At 47.6% G+C, this 14,522-nt stretch overlaps 1 protein-coding gene across 4 annotated transcripts in view; it reads right to left on the reverse strand.

Moving 5' to 3' along the window:
• The window catches only part of LOC119973061 (protein FAM107B-like), a 232,189-nt gene that overhangs the window by 29,674 nt on the left and 187,993 nt on the right, over positions 1-14,522 (reverse strand). The window lies entirely within an intron of this gene.

The raw sequence follows: 14,522 nt of genomic DNA on the forward strand, positions 1-14,522 counted from the left end.
GTCCAAAGATGTGCGGGTTAGGTGGATTGGCCATGCTAAATTGCCCGTAGTGTCCTAATAAAAGTAAGGTTAAGGGGGGGGGTTGTTGGGTTACGGGTATAGGGTGGATACGTGGGTTTGAGTAGGGTGATCATGGCTCGGCACAACATTGAGGGCCGAAGGGCCTGTTCTGTGCTGTACCGTTCTATGTTCTATGTTGTATGAAGAGAGATTAAACAGTTTAGGACTATACTCTCTAGAGTATACAAGAATGAGGGGAGATCAAATTGAGCATATATAAGATGGTAGACATGGAACGGATGCTTCCTCTTGTGGGACATTCCAGAGCAAGAGGTCATAGTCTTAGGATAAGAGGTAGCGAATTTAAAATAGAGTTGAGAAGAAACTACTTTTCCCAATGTAGCCATCTAAGATGGACACTGGGCTACAAAATGGAGAACTGCTAAGACTGCAGGGAAAATCAGTCTTAGTGAGGACAAACATCTTGCAGAAGACTGTTTTGCATTCTGCACGTACAGAAACCAGTTTCTGGCCAGGTGCAGAGTTTCAGCCAAAGGTGCAAATGGGAAACAGATCTGCATAGTAATGAGGTGATCCAGATCCAGACCCCGAACAATAGAAACATTTAAGTATCAATGGATACTTTTCCATAGACGCCCAGACAGAATGGCGCCAAAGCAACCAACACAAAGAGGCGTAGGGACCGCCCCACCCATCGAGGAACGACCCTCAGATTGGGGAGTTTGAAAGATATCGATTGGGAAAGACCCAATCGATACCTAGCAGGTGAAAGAACCCGCCCCAAGGGGCACGGACTTCTAGGACCTATAAGAGTAGGTCCCGCACATGGTTCGGTCTGTTTTGCTCTGGCCCAGATCTGCTGTTGCTTTCAGACTCCGGCCCAGACTTGTTACATCGCATCCTGTCTCCAGTTTCATCACCGGCCGTTGAGCATCAGCCATCGAACTGTAAGTGCCAACACAACGATCGCTACGTGATCCAGACCTTGCTAGCCTTAACAACTTTGCGAATCAGAAAGTTGCAGACCAAGAACGGGACGAAGGCCTTGTTCCCTGACCTTGCCTGTTCCTGTCTAGATAAGTATTTAGTTGTTTAGTATTAGAAGTAAGTTAGTCTCTTTAGCGTATGCATGTGTATTTATTATATTTGTTATAATAAACACCAATCGTTTGGACTTACTAATCGGTGTACGGATTTATTACTTTGAACCTGACCTTGATATACTTGTGACGGTGTCTCAATACGGCACCTGGCGACTCCGAGCATAATTACACATACAGAGCCATAGTAGTGTTAAGCACACGGCCTTTAAACAGAGGCGTGTTAATCACACTCCAGTAAAACAAGCAACATTTAGTGGCGACATCCTGATGGGACGCGGTTACAAGTGGCACCCCCACTCCGTCGAGGACCCAGAAATTTGAATTAGAAATCCAATTGAGAAAAAGGAAAAATCACAAGTAATCAAGGTGTTCAAACCAATAAAGATAATTCGGAAGTGTGTTTTGTGCATGTAGACTAACAGGGTTGTAAGGTTAACCTGAGAGCTTTTTTTTGTTGCAACAAACTGTCGGGAGTTTTTAAGCGGAACATAGCGAAAGCCTTACCCGTCTTTTAAAACATTACCTCAACACCCCCTGTTCCAAATTTCAGTAAGAATGATAAAATGGCCATGCAGGCAAAGGAACGCCTCATGTACCCAGAACGGTTTGTGGTCGCAGCGACCAGCAGTAGCCGAGTAAGTCAGTGTCCCGTGTGGGAGCTGGAACTCCGCAAGTATCTGAAAGGAAAGGAATGGCCCCTTTGGAACGAGTTTAGTATGAATGAGGAGACAGGTCCCGGGAGTATAGGACATACTTGGTGGGAAAACCTCTCTCAAATTCATAAAAAGAACTTAAGTAAAGCGCGCAAGCCGATGGCAATCGTGTCCTGTTTGGCACAGTTGCGAGGCACTGAGGAGGTCGTTCAGACGCTCCGAGCAGAGTTAGAAGAGAGAATTAGGATGAGCAAAGTTGATGTCAGGGATATAGAAAAGGAAAACATGGAACTAAGAGGGAAGCTGGCAGAGAAGGGTAGAGAGATGGATGATGCCAAGAGGGCACATCAGTCATGTCTGAGCAGTTCCCAGACCCAGTATGAAAAAGCCTATCAAGACGTGCAACGTGCCGTCCTGATAAGAGAGGAATCGGAAAAGCAGGTAGAGGCTTTGCAGAGGCAATGCTCTGACCTTAAGGCAGCGTTAAGAGCACTCCATGCTGCCACTACTGAGCAAAGACAAAGCACAGTGGATCATGCCAAGTGTAGGAAGCAGATTGCGGAGCTGCAATCTCTGCTTTCCGTACAGAATGGGTTCCAAAGTACTTTTGGAACACAGCTAGATGAGGAGAATGCCCCAGACTGGCAAGAACTTAGTGAGACAGCGCAGCGCTATGTTCAAGGAACATGTGCGCCAGCAGCGCAGCAGAAAAGGAAAGCACCCCAACCCCCCACAGATCAAATAGCTACCGCACCTATGAATCCAGTCACCACCCAAAGGAAAGTGACCACAGAAGGCGCACCCGATATCACCTACACCACCCCCTTAACTGTAACCCAACTCAGGGACGCGTGTGAGAAAATCACTCCGTTTCTCCCCACCGCAGACCCCCACCAATTTTTCGCGAAAGTGAAACAACAGGCAACCATGTACGGCCTGGACGAGAGAGAGCAGGTTAAGCTCACGGTTCTGAGCTTAGACCCGTCTGTAGTAGCAGCCCTCCCCGACCCGCAGGACGTTGGCGGAGGCACCCTAGAAGAAATGAACACCGCCATTTTAGATGCAATAGGATACAATAGAGGAGACCCAGTCGAAGGACTAAATAAGTGCCGACAAAAGAGGACAGAGCATCCCACAGCATTTGCAGGAAGGCTGTGGATCCATTTCACCGCAGTTTTCGGCGAGTTAGATAGAGCACATTTGAACTGTGACAATATGGTCAAATGGACGCGCACCATAATCTCCCATGCCACAGATGCAGGACAGAGTGCTTGCAATAACTATAACCCCTCAGAAGAGGCCCATAACGAGAAATGGGTTCTGAAAAGATTGTCCCGCGCTTGGGAACAATCGGTTCAGGGCAAAATTAAAATAAAGACCCCAGAGGAAGCTCAGGCTGCAGCGGACATTCAAGCAGTAAAAGCGCACCAAAGCCCCGCATGGGTAAATTAAGGGAAGGACAGCCCTCCACAGAAGTCGCTCGAATGCTACAACTGTGGCCAATTAGAACATTTTGCAAAGGAATGCAATGCACCCCAAAGATCACAGAGAGGCCAGCAGACAGGCACTCTGAACAGAAATAGAGCGAAGCCTATCCATAGTATAGGAATAAAGTCAGGACAGACCAATGTGGACGGAACGGACTGACGGTGTTCGGGCTCCCCCACTTGGGTCTGTGACACTCTTTGGGATCAATCCGGGAGACCGGTAGTCACAGCAAAGGTTAGAGGGAAGCCCATAGAGTTACTTTGGGACACAGGAGGGTCCCGCACCACAATTAATTCCACCACCACGGCACAGGCAGACACGTGGCCGACCACCTCCACCATCACACTTAGCGGTTTTACAGGACACTCACAGCAGGGACACATTACAGCCCCCGTAGCAATCCAGCTAGGGAACATCTCTACCAAACACCCCGTCGTTTTAGTAAATCTTCCCAGTACAGCAGAACACATACTGGGAATAGACTTCATGAATGCCCATAGCCTGTCGTTCGACCCAGTAAACCAGTGTATCTGGCGAATGGCAAGGTCAGACAGAGCACCCGCTACTCTCACAGTTGGAGAGTACGCAAATCGGATTAGCGCGGTAGGCGAATATTCTTTCGACCTGACTACACTAAGCACGGACAAACAAGTGAGAGCAGTTTTAAATAAACACAGGACAGCATTTGCCAGTCACCGGCACGGCTGCGGCAGAATGACTGGACAAGTTCAAGTTACCGGACCTGACCCCCGACCACAGAAACAGTACAGATTTCCCCTAGAAGCAGAGGGAGAAATAGGGAAAGTAATAGATAGCTTATTGGAGCAAGGTGTACTTAGAACAGTAGCCTCGACCAATAATGCTCCTATTTGGCCAGTGAGAAAGCCCGACGGATCATGGCGTCTGACCATTGATTATCGGGAGCTCAACAAAGTAACCCCAGCAGTAGCCCCCACGGTAGCAACAAGTCCCGAGACCATGCTCAAACAGGGACTCCACTCCACATATTTCACGGTATTGGACATTAGCAATGGCTTCTGGTCAATCCCATTGGCAAAGGCGTGCCAGTACAAATTTGCCTTCACATTCAAAGTACAGCAGTATACGTGGACATGCCTCCCACAAGGATTCCACAATTCCCCCTCCATTTTCCACCGACAGCTGGCGAATGGTTTAGTAAAATTTTCCTGCCCCGAATGTCTGGTACAGTATGTGGACGACCTATTACTGCAGACAGACACAAAGGCAGAGCACATTACGCTTCTGGCCGAGCTCCTGGAACTTTTAACCTTGATCGGATGTAAAGTTAACCCCAAAAAGGCCCAGATATTGGAAAATAAAGTGATGTATTTGGGTACAGTCATCACGCACGGCAAACGCGAGATCGAATTCAAAAGGATTGATTCGATTGTCAAATTGTCCCTTCCCCAGAATGTTTCAGCCCTCCGGTCGTTTTTAGGACTGGCTGGGTACTGTCGGAACCATATCGATGGCTTCGCGACAAAGGCAGCCCCACTCTCAGACCTCCTTAAGAAAGGAGCCCCATGGGAATGGCTTCCGTAGCATACAGAGGCTGTGGAAGATTTAAAGAAGGCCCTTAGCGCAGCACCCGCGCTACAAGTCCCAGACCAACTCTCCCCCTATGCAATGGAGGTAGCGAGCACAGATCTGACCCTCTCGGCCGTGTTACTTCAGGAACGGCACGAGCAGCTACGACCCGTGGCTTATGCCTCAAGACATTTAGACCCAGTAGAACAAGGATTCTCAGCCTGCGAGAGGCACCTCCTAGCAGTTTTCTGGGCAGTTCAATACTTTTCCTACATTACCGGACTCAACCCCATCACCATTTTGACCGAGCACACCCCCACACAGTTACTCCTAGACGGTCGACTGAAGGACGGTTCAGTTAGCCAGATTAGGGCAGCTAGGTGGACATTACTTTTACAAGGGCGGGACATTATGGTTAAACGGACCCGGACACACACATTTTTAGCCGACAACCTCCAATATCCAAGACAGCCCCATGAATGTGAAATTGTAGCACCCCTACACAACACAGGACCCTTCATAGCAAAGACACCCCCCAGGAAGATAGGGAACCCAAGACAAAGCCCCCAACACACAGACACGTGTGGCCCACTGAAAATATACATAGACGGTTCATCCACAGTTTTAGATGGTGAGCGTATCACTGGATGCGGCATCTATGTCGAGGACGCGCAGGGTCGCGCTTTAGAGGAGATTTCATTAAAATTGCCAGGTCACTTAGGCGCGTAGGCAGCAGAGCTCGCGGCCATAGCTTACATAGTGGACCACCCCGATTCTTTCTCCAGCCCGGCAGACATATATTCGGACAGTCTATATGTCTGCAACAGTCTAACGGATTTTCTATCCCTGTGGAGGACACAAGGTTTTGTCTCCGCAGACGGGAAACCCCTTCCATCAGCCCCTTTACTCCGCCACATCCTAGACAAAGCGAAGGATAGGACCTTTGGAATTATCAAAGTTAGAAGTCACCATAGGTCATCCCCCCCCTGGAAATGTAAAAGCCGACGCACTGGCAAAAGCAGGTTCCAGGCGAGGACACTTTTGGACACCCCCAGCTAGCGGACCAGCTAGCGCCCCTGTGAGTGCAGTTCAAGTCTCACAGACGGACGTTAAAGATTTAGCCGAGGCACAGAAGCAGGATGAAGATCTCAGGGAGATTTTTAAAGGAAATTTTGTGCCACAGTACGATAAGTTCCGACACGCTCTGACCACACACGAGGGTGTGATCATCAAGGACCAGCTTTATGTGTTCCCGCAACAGGATAGAAATCAAATAATTGCCTTGTTCCATGACGGTCATGGACATCAAGGGATCGACCCGACCACGAGGCACCTCAGGCAACTCTGTTGGTGGCCTAATTTAAGGACCGATGTTACCCATTACATCGAGAATTGCCTTATTTGCGCCCAGAATAACCCGGAGAGGTATTCCAAAAAGGCACAGCTTCGGCATACTCGACCAGTTAATGGCCCCTGGACAAACCTCCAGATCGACTTTATAGGACCATTGCCCCCTTGTAGGAATGGCTATAAATACGTGCTGGTTGTGATTGATACCTTTACCAAATGGGTAGAGGCATTCCCCTCACGAACAAATACAGCTAAGACAGCTGCGATGATCCTGACCCACCACATCTTCACGAGATGGGGTTTACCCAGAAGTATAGATTCAGACCAGGGATCTCACTTCACAGGACGTGTCATGAAGAACGTCCTGACCATATTCGGCATTAAACAAAATTTTCACATTGCGTATCACCCACAGTCAAGCGGGATTGTAGAGCGCATGAATCGGACCCTAAAATCGACCCTCAGTAAAATGGTTCAGGAAAACAATTCTACATGGGATTCAGTACTCCCATTCGCACTCATGTTTATCCGCAACACGGTTTCAACATCCACAGGTTTCACCCCACACACACTCATGACCGGACGCCCTATGAAAGGTACAGAATTCCTTTTAGGACTGGACATGACTAGCCCCGAAGTGACGGCCCTCGCACATGAAAAGGCGGTTAAAGACCTAATTGAGACTGTGAGGTCTGCATAGATCGCAGCCGCAGTTCATCTGGGAAAACGACGAAAACAAAGCACAGCTTGCTTTAACAAGACCGTACACCCCACAGAATTTCAGGTTGGGCAACAGGTAATGCTATCTGTGTATAACCCCAGCAGTTTTTTGGCACCAAAATATTCCGGCCCGTACTCAATTTCGGACAAAATTAGCCCCTCAGTTTACAGGATAAAATACCCCAATGGAAAGACTGCGTGGTTTCATATCAACCAACTGAAGGCATATGGAACACAGTCTAACCACGCACACCATGTCTTACTGGACGCAGCAGAACATCTCGCCCCGCCCACTAGAGACACATTTCCACCATCCCCCTCACAGACCAGTTCATCATCAGACTCGCCCACGACTCCGCCCACTGACTTCAGACCACGCTCCGAAACGCCCACAAGCTGCCACAGCAGAGACAGCGACACTGACTCTGACTTTCAGGACAGCCACAGCACACAACCCTACAGCCCCCACTGTAGCGACTACGACCCCGACTCCAGTGACCCCATGGAGGTCACCTACGTTAAATACCCAGAACCACCACCCGACCCCAACAACCCCGACAATGCCCCTTCAAGTTTAGACCCCACAAATTGGCACAGGGACAATTCATGGAGACTTGGCCGTAATGATGAAAGTGACCCCCGGTCACATAACTCTAAGATTGCATGCCTGATCCACACAAGGGTGTGGGATCCGGGAGAGCAGGACGACACGGTGTCTGATTCCCGATACGGCAACCCCTTTGTGACCCTGTTCACAGAGACAGAGGAAAAGTGAGGTGTCCAGATGATGTAAAATAGGAACCGCTTGAGGGAAGCGATATCCTTTCTGATGGAACCTGCACGTATGTTTTGTTTGTAAGTTTGCGTTTGTTTGTCTTTTTAATGTTAATGGTTCAGTTGGAGGTTGGCCATCTTCTTTTCAGCTGAAAAGCTTGTGACCACCTCACATGCACATCTAAAATGTCTGGAGCCCAGCTCAACTTTTCACAAGGAGCATCTTGGCTCCACCCTTGTTTTTTAGGTGCCCCTCTATTCGGTGAATAGAGGCTGCAATCCCACGGTTAACACATTCTTGCCCGTTCATTCCAGGTTACTCAGGCAGTGAAGAAACGGCACTGAGGACCCGCCCTGTCTGAGAACCCACTTTGGTCAGCCAAGCTCGGGTATGGCACAGCACGCCCTACCCGGGGATTCCATCCAAATCTTACCCGGGGATTCCATCCAAATCTTACCCGTAGCGGCCCATACGCAACTCATTCGACCTTACGTTTCAAAATTTGCTTTCATTTTTCATTAGGTAGCCCTTAGGCCGCCATCCCACATGCTATTTACATCCAGGAACATTCGGATGGTAAATTTGCAAAGCCTGCGAGACGGCTCGCAGGAGGAAAGTTGTTAGGTGTATTTCTGCTCCTAAATTCGCTTTTGAAAAAAAAATGAGGGGGAGTCACAGGGAGTGACTTGGCCAGTCATTTAAGGGTCAATTGGAATGAGAGGACAGATACACTAACAGTACAGATATTAAACTGTGTATTGACAGATACTGTGCTTGACCCCATAGCTTTCGAAAGTCGAAAGAGGGTTCACGGCAAGGATCGGCCATACAGAAGGAAGAGGACAAAGAGAACGAAGAGAAGACCATGATGGAAGCCTACCTATTAGTTTTAAACGTTGTTGTATTTGTACATGTGGAAGCAAGTCACGTTTCCCCCACAACCCCCGCCGTTAATGTTTCCCTCACACCAACTTCCCCGTGCTCAGCACTGATCAGCGAAGTTCAGACCTGGTGCACAAAATTCATGACATGGTACTCAATGTCGTATGTGATTGAATCACTGTTGGTGATTGCAATTCTCTGCATCATAGTACAGACCCTCAGGTTGAGGAAATGGAAAAGGAGAGCCTCCCGTTCCTGCCCCTCAACCATTTACGGAGTTCAATCCCCTATTTTCGGTTTTCACCAATCCCCCAACCCCTTGATGCCTAGGAAATGAATAAAGCAATATGTGAATAAAGATGATACTAATGTATTATATGGTTCTGAACTCGACTGCCGAGTCAGAAAGTGACATGTAATGTGGTGTGAATGGATAAGGTTTTTAGACTGTAATAAAATGTTTAAAATGAGATAAGGATAGTAGTTGTGATAGGTAGAGGTTCCCGGTTATTGGTAATGTATGTCCCCTTTGACAAAGCGCCAAGTAGAAATGTGAGATAAAAAATTTTCTTGCCATAGTTAAAGACAGCGTAGACGCCCAGGAACTTGCTAAGGTCAGGGAACCCAAAGAGGGCACCCAAAGGCACTCGAAGAAACATGCATAGGTGATCCGTCACAATTTCTCGTGAGGATCACAAGGAGGGAATGTAGCCATCTAAGATGGACACTGGGCTACAAAATGGAGAACTGCTAAGACTGCAGGGAAAAACAGTCTTAGTGAGGACAAACAGCTTGCAGAAGACTGTTTTGTATTCTGGCCAGGTGCAGAGTTTCAGCCAAAGGTGCAAATGGGAAACAGATCTGCATAGTAATGAGGTGATCCAGATCCAGACCCCGGACAATAGAAACATTTAAGTATCAATGGATACTTTTCCATAGACGCCCAGACAGAATGGCGCCAAAGCAACCAACACAAAGAGCCGTAGGGACCGCCCCACCCAACGAGGAACGACCCTCAGATTGGGGAGTTTGAAAGATATCGATTGGGAAAGACCCAATCGATACCTAGCAGGTGAAAGAACCCGCCCCAAGGGGCACGGACTTCTAGGACCTATAAGAGTAGGTCCCGCACATGGTTCGGTCTGTTTTGCTCTGGCCCAGATTTGCTGTTGCTTCCAGACTCCGGCCCAGACTTGTTACATCGCATTCTGTCTCCAGTTTCATCACCGGCCGTTGAGCATCAGCCATCGAACTGTAAGTGTCAACACAACGATCGCTACGTGATCCAGACCTTGCTAGCCTTGACAACTTTGCGAATCAGAAAGTTGCAGACCAAGAACGGGACGAAGGCCTTGTTCCCTGACCTTGCCTGTTCCTGTCTAGATAAGTATTTAGTTGTTTAGTATTAGAAGTAAGTTAGTCTCTTTAGCGTATGCATGTGTATTTATTATATTTGTTATAATAAACACCAATCGTTTGGACTTACTAATCGGTGTACGGATTTATTACTTTGAACCTGACCTTGATATACTTGTGACGGTGTCTCAATACGGCACCTGGCGACTCCGAGCCTAATTACACATACAGAGCCATAGTAGTGTTAAGCACACGGCCTTTAATCGGAGGCGTGTTAATCACACTCCAGTAAAACGAGCAACACCAAAGGGTTATGAATCTGTGAAATTCGCTACCCCAAAGTGCGGTGGATGCTGGGACAGTGAGTAAATTTGAGGAGCTAGACAGATTTTTAAATTGGTCATGGGTTGAAGGGTTATGGCGAACAGGCAGATCAGTGGAGTTGAGGGCATGATGGGATCAGCTATGATTAAATGGCAGAGCAGTGTTTGTGGGCAAAATGGCCTAATTCTGCTTCTATAGCTTATGAGCCATTCAATAAGATCATAACTGAACTCATATACTTTTCCACACAATCCCCATATCTCTTGTTTCCCAAGTCTATAGATATCAATCTTGAATATATTCCAACTAAGCACCCACAACCCTCTGCTATAGAGAATTCCAACGGCTCACAACACTGTAATGAAGTTCCTTCTCATCTCTCCTCGAAATCGCCTGCCCCTTATCCTAAGCCCATGATGCCAAGTTCTAGAATCTCCAGCGAGGAGAAAAGCCTCTAAACATCGACCCAATCAAGCCTTCTAAGAACTATGGGCGGGATTCTCTGATCCTGAGGCTAAGTGTTGACGCCATCGCGTTTCACAACGGCGTCAACATGCCCTCAGGAGCAGTGATTCTGACCCCTACAGGAGGCCAGTATGGCACTGGAGCAGCCCATGCTGCTCCAGCTGCCGATACCGGCGTCAGATGGGTGCAAAGGGTCTGTGCATGCGCAGTGCGACTGGCGCGATGGCTCCCTTCTCCGCGCCGGCCCAACGCAACATGGCAGAGGGATACTGGGGCCGGCGCAGAACAAAATAGGTCCCTGCCCGAGATGATGTTGGCCGCCAATCGGTAGGCCCCGATTACGGGTCAGGCCATAGCACAGGCCCCCTCCGGGGCAGACCCTCCCTCCTCCTCCCCTACCAGGCTGCCCCAGATAGATGCATGCTGAGGTCCCGCCGGGTAAGACCACACGTGGACGGCGCCGGCGGTACTTGGATTTTTTTATTTTTTATTTTTTTACAGCAGCTCAGCCCATGCCAGGCGGAGAATCGCTGGGGGCGGGGGGCTGCGTCAAATGGCCCCCGACCGGCGCCGCATTGACCCCAACGGGGCCGATTCTCCGCTCTCCGGAGAATCCGCGGACTGGTGTCAGGGCGACATCGCACGCTTCGCGCCTGGGTGGAGAGAATCCCGCCCTATATATTTCAGTGATACAACCTTGGGTTTGGTACGTTTCGGCGTGGCCAGTTCGGCATAGCCGATTCGACGGAGGAACGTTTCGGCGTCAAATTAGTTATAGTCGCAAAATGTTTGTGCAGCCCATTTCTTGCATCTTTTCCTTCCAGCCGCCTCAGATATTGTGTTTGCTGCCCAGTGATCTGGACCCCAACTGTCAGTTGTGTCAATTTCAGTGGATTTCACTGAAGTAATCAGCGGCCGCTGAAATTGACACTGCCGGCTGCTCTCTCCCTCCAATCAGAAACATTAAAACTTAAAAGTTGGATTGGAGAGCGAGAGCAGCGGGCAGTGTCAATTTCAGCGGCCGCTGATTGCTTCAGTGAGAGAGCAGCTTCCCTCTCCGGCCGCTGAAATTGACACTGTTTTAATTAGATCCACGATGGGGGTTTTAAATTTATTTTAAAATCTATGCTAGCGCTTCCCATTGAGAGTCTACGGGGGTCTGACCTCTCCCCCCGCCCCCAGTAGACTCTCAATGCGAAGCGCTAGCATAGATTTTTAAATAAATTTAAAACCCCCATCGTGGATATCCGCGGCTCGGATGCAACGCGGGTGGCTGTCTTGGACCCCAACACCCGCGTTATAAAAAAAGACTACTGTATAACTAATTTGACGTCCCTCCGCCGAAAAACTCCTCCGCCGAATCGGCCACGCCGAAACGTCCCATTCCAATCGGCTACGCCGAACTGGCCCCGCTGAACTGGCCACGCCGAAACGTCCCATCCCCTACAACCTTATACTCCAAATCCAGAGAATGAGGACTCATTGTACTCAATGACTCCTAATGGGACTGCCCTCAGTCCTAATTACCTTCATAGCTTATTCACAGAGACACTGGGCCAAGCCTGGTTCAAATGGAGTCTGCATCAATTGAACAGGTACAGTTTCCTCAGTGGAATTGAGAAAGAAAAGCAGCAACTGTGGACTCGTCAAATGATGATGCAGGCTAGAACTGTCAAATGATGATGCAGGCTAGAACGGCCAAATGGCCTACTCTTCCTTTTTTTAAAAAATAAGTTTAGAGGACCTAATTAATTTTTTCCAATTTAAGGGGCAATTTAGCATGGCCAATCCACCTACCCTGAACGTCTTTTGAGTTGTGGGGCAAAACCCACGCAAACTCCGTGAGAATGTGCAAACTCCACACGGACAGTGACCCAGAGCCGGGATCAAATCTGGGACCTCGGCGCTGTGAGGCAGCAGTGCTAATCTCTGCGCCACCGTGCTGCCCTAAATGGCCCACAACCTGCGTTCTCATATTCTTATTCTAAAGGCCTGATTTCTTACACCATTCTTTCAGTGATGCACTTAAGCCACCAGTTTGCCAAACTAATTACTAATTATTTGAAAAAAGATACAAGAAACGGTGAAGGAAAATGGTACTGGAATAGATAGCTCCAGGTGAAGATGTAGTCCTCGTACAAGCACAATGGGCTGAATGATTGCTTTCTGTGCTGTAACTTTTCATGATCTTTTACAATCAACTTTCTGCTGATGGTGCTGCGGAAAATTGACTCGTAGCTCAGCAGTGCCACCAGCAGGATTATTGTCAAACTGTAGTAAAAACGGAAAGGGAGAAATAAATTCAGCTTTTAAGCAGACTATTTTCTTTAAGCATTGTGCATCTCAAATTTGCAATCTAAAACTTTGCAAGCATAAACCTCAAGGGTAATGCAGGAATGTTATTTGATTCTTTGAATGATTTATTGTCTAAAGTTGAAGAAACTGGCAGGGATAATAATATTGATCGCAATGTTGAACATGATTCGTTTAACAGTGAGTTTCAGGGATCAGTTTCCTTTAAGGGCACTAATTACAACAGCACCAAAATAAACAAAAGGGTAGAGTAGAGAGAAAAAGAAAAAGAAACACAATACTCTCAACCTGCTTATGCAACTGTGGTGAATGCTGGGTTTTAGATATATTGGGTTATAAATATCTGGCAATTTAAAGGGTTAAAATCCTGAGTTGTGTGTTTGACTGCAGTAATCATGATTATAAATAATCTTGTTTTGCAAGACCAGAAAGGTTTTAGGAGCCAGAGGTGAAGCTGACCATCATAAAAGCCTGGGCTAATGCACTGTTGTTTGACTAGGGGGAATCCCTGGGGTGTTAGAGTTTTCATCCTCTGGAGTTAATTATTTTTAGCTTGGGGAGATTATGTCATTGCTGGATGGAGCTATGGTATTCAGACAATTGTGAAAGCTTTTGCGTCGAGTTCTGATCTGGCTACCTTTCAGATCAGTGTTTTATTTTAATGTTTTTTTCCTGGGACCCACTTTTACCAACCGGCTGAACTTTGGGTCCCACCATTTTCGTTTACCTTTAACGCGACAGGTGAGCCTGTTTGTCCTCACTGATCTCACTTGCTTTGTCATTCAATGATACATTTCTGCTAAGGACTTGGCTGGTGATTTAAGTTCTCGTTGCATCCTTTGAAAAAAATCAAGAGGTTTGTCTGTATACAACTCACAACAGTGTATGTGCCGGGCATGTGACCCGCTCTCGCTTCTGGTGGGAAGACTCCATTGTTCATCTTTAAAAGCCGTGGCCGGCATTCTCAGCTTAAAAGCATTACTGCGCTATTGGGATGCAGGATGGATTAAGAGCTGCTGTTTTTTTTTCCCTTTCTTGTTGCTTCATTGGGAATAGAGATAGTAATTTAGGGTAGGGGCTGGTTTAGCGCACTGGGCTAAATAGCTGGCTTGTAATGCAGAACAAGGCAGCAGCACGGGTTCAATTCCCGTACCGGCCTCCCCTAACAGGCGCCGGAATGTGGCGACTAGGGGCTTTTCACAGTAACTTCAATGAAGCCTACTTGTGACAATAAGCGATTATTATTACATTTACTGTACTGAGTAGTATTTTTTAAGGAGTAATCTTAAGCTATTTTTGTGTGTGATGTTAAAGGGTTGAATAATGAAATATTGTTTTAAAATACTAAATCCCTATTTTTTCATATACACACTCCTGGAGCGAAGTATTCCTTCTGCACAGTCTTGGAAAATAAACTAAAATAATGGAGTTTCAGTCCAGTATCCTGGCCACTGTTGGGGTCTGGTCTGGGATCGCAATTCAACACCGAAAGATGCACATTAATTCTGTTTGCTCAGTGGAGCA

Source organism: Scyliorhinus canicula, chromosome 11 (assembly GCF_902713615.1).
Source record: "Scyliorhinus canicula chromosome 11, sScyCan1.1, whole genome shotgun sequence".
In the NCBI taxonomy this organism is placed as follows: Eukaryota; Metazoa; Chordata; class Chondrichthyes; order Carcharhiniformes; family Scyliorhinidae; genus Scyliorhinus; species Scyliorhinus canicula.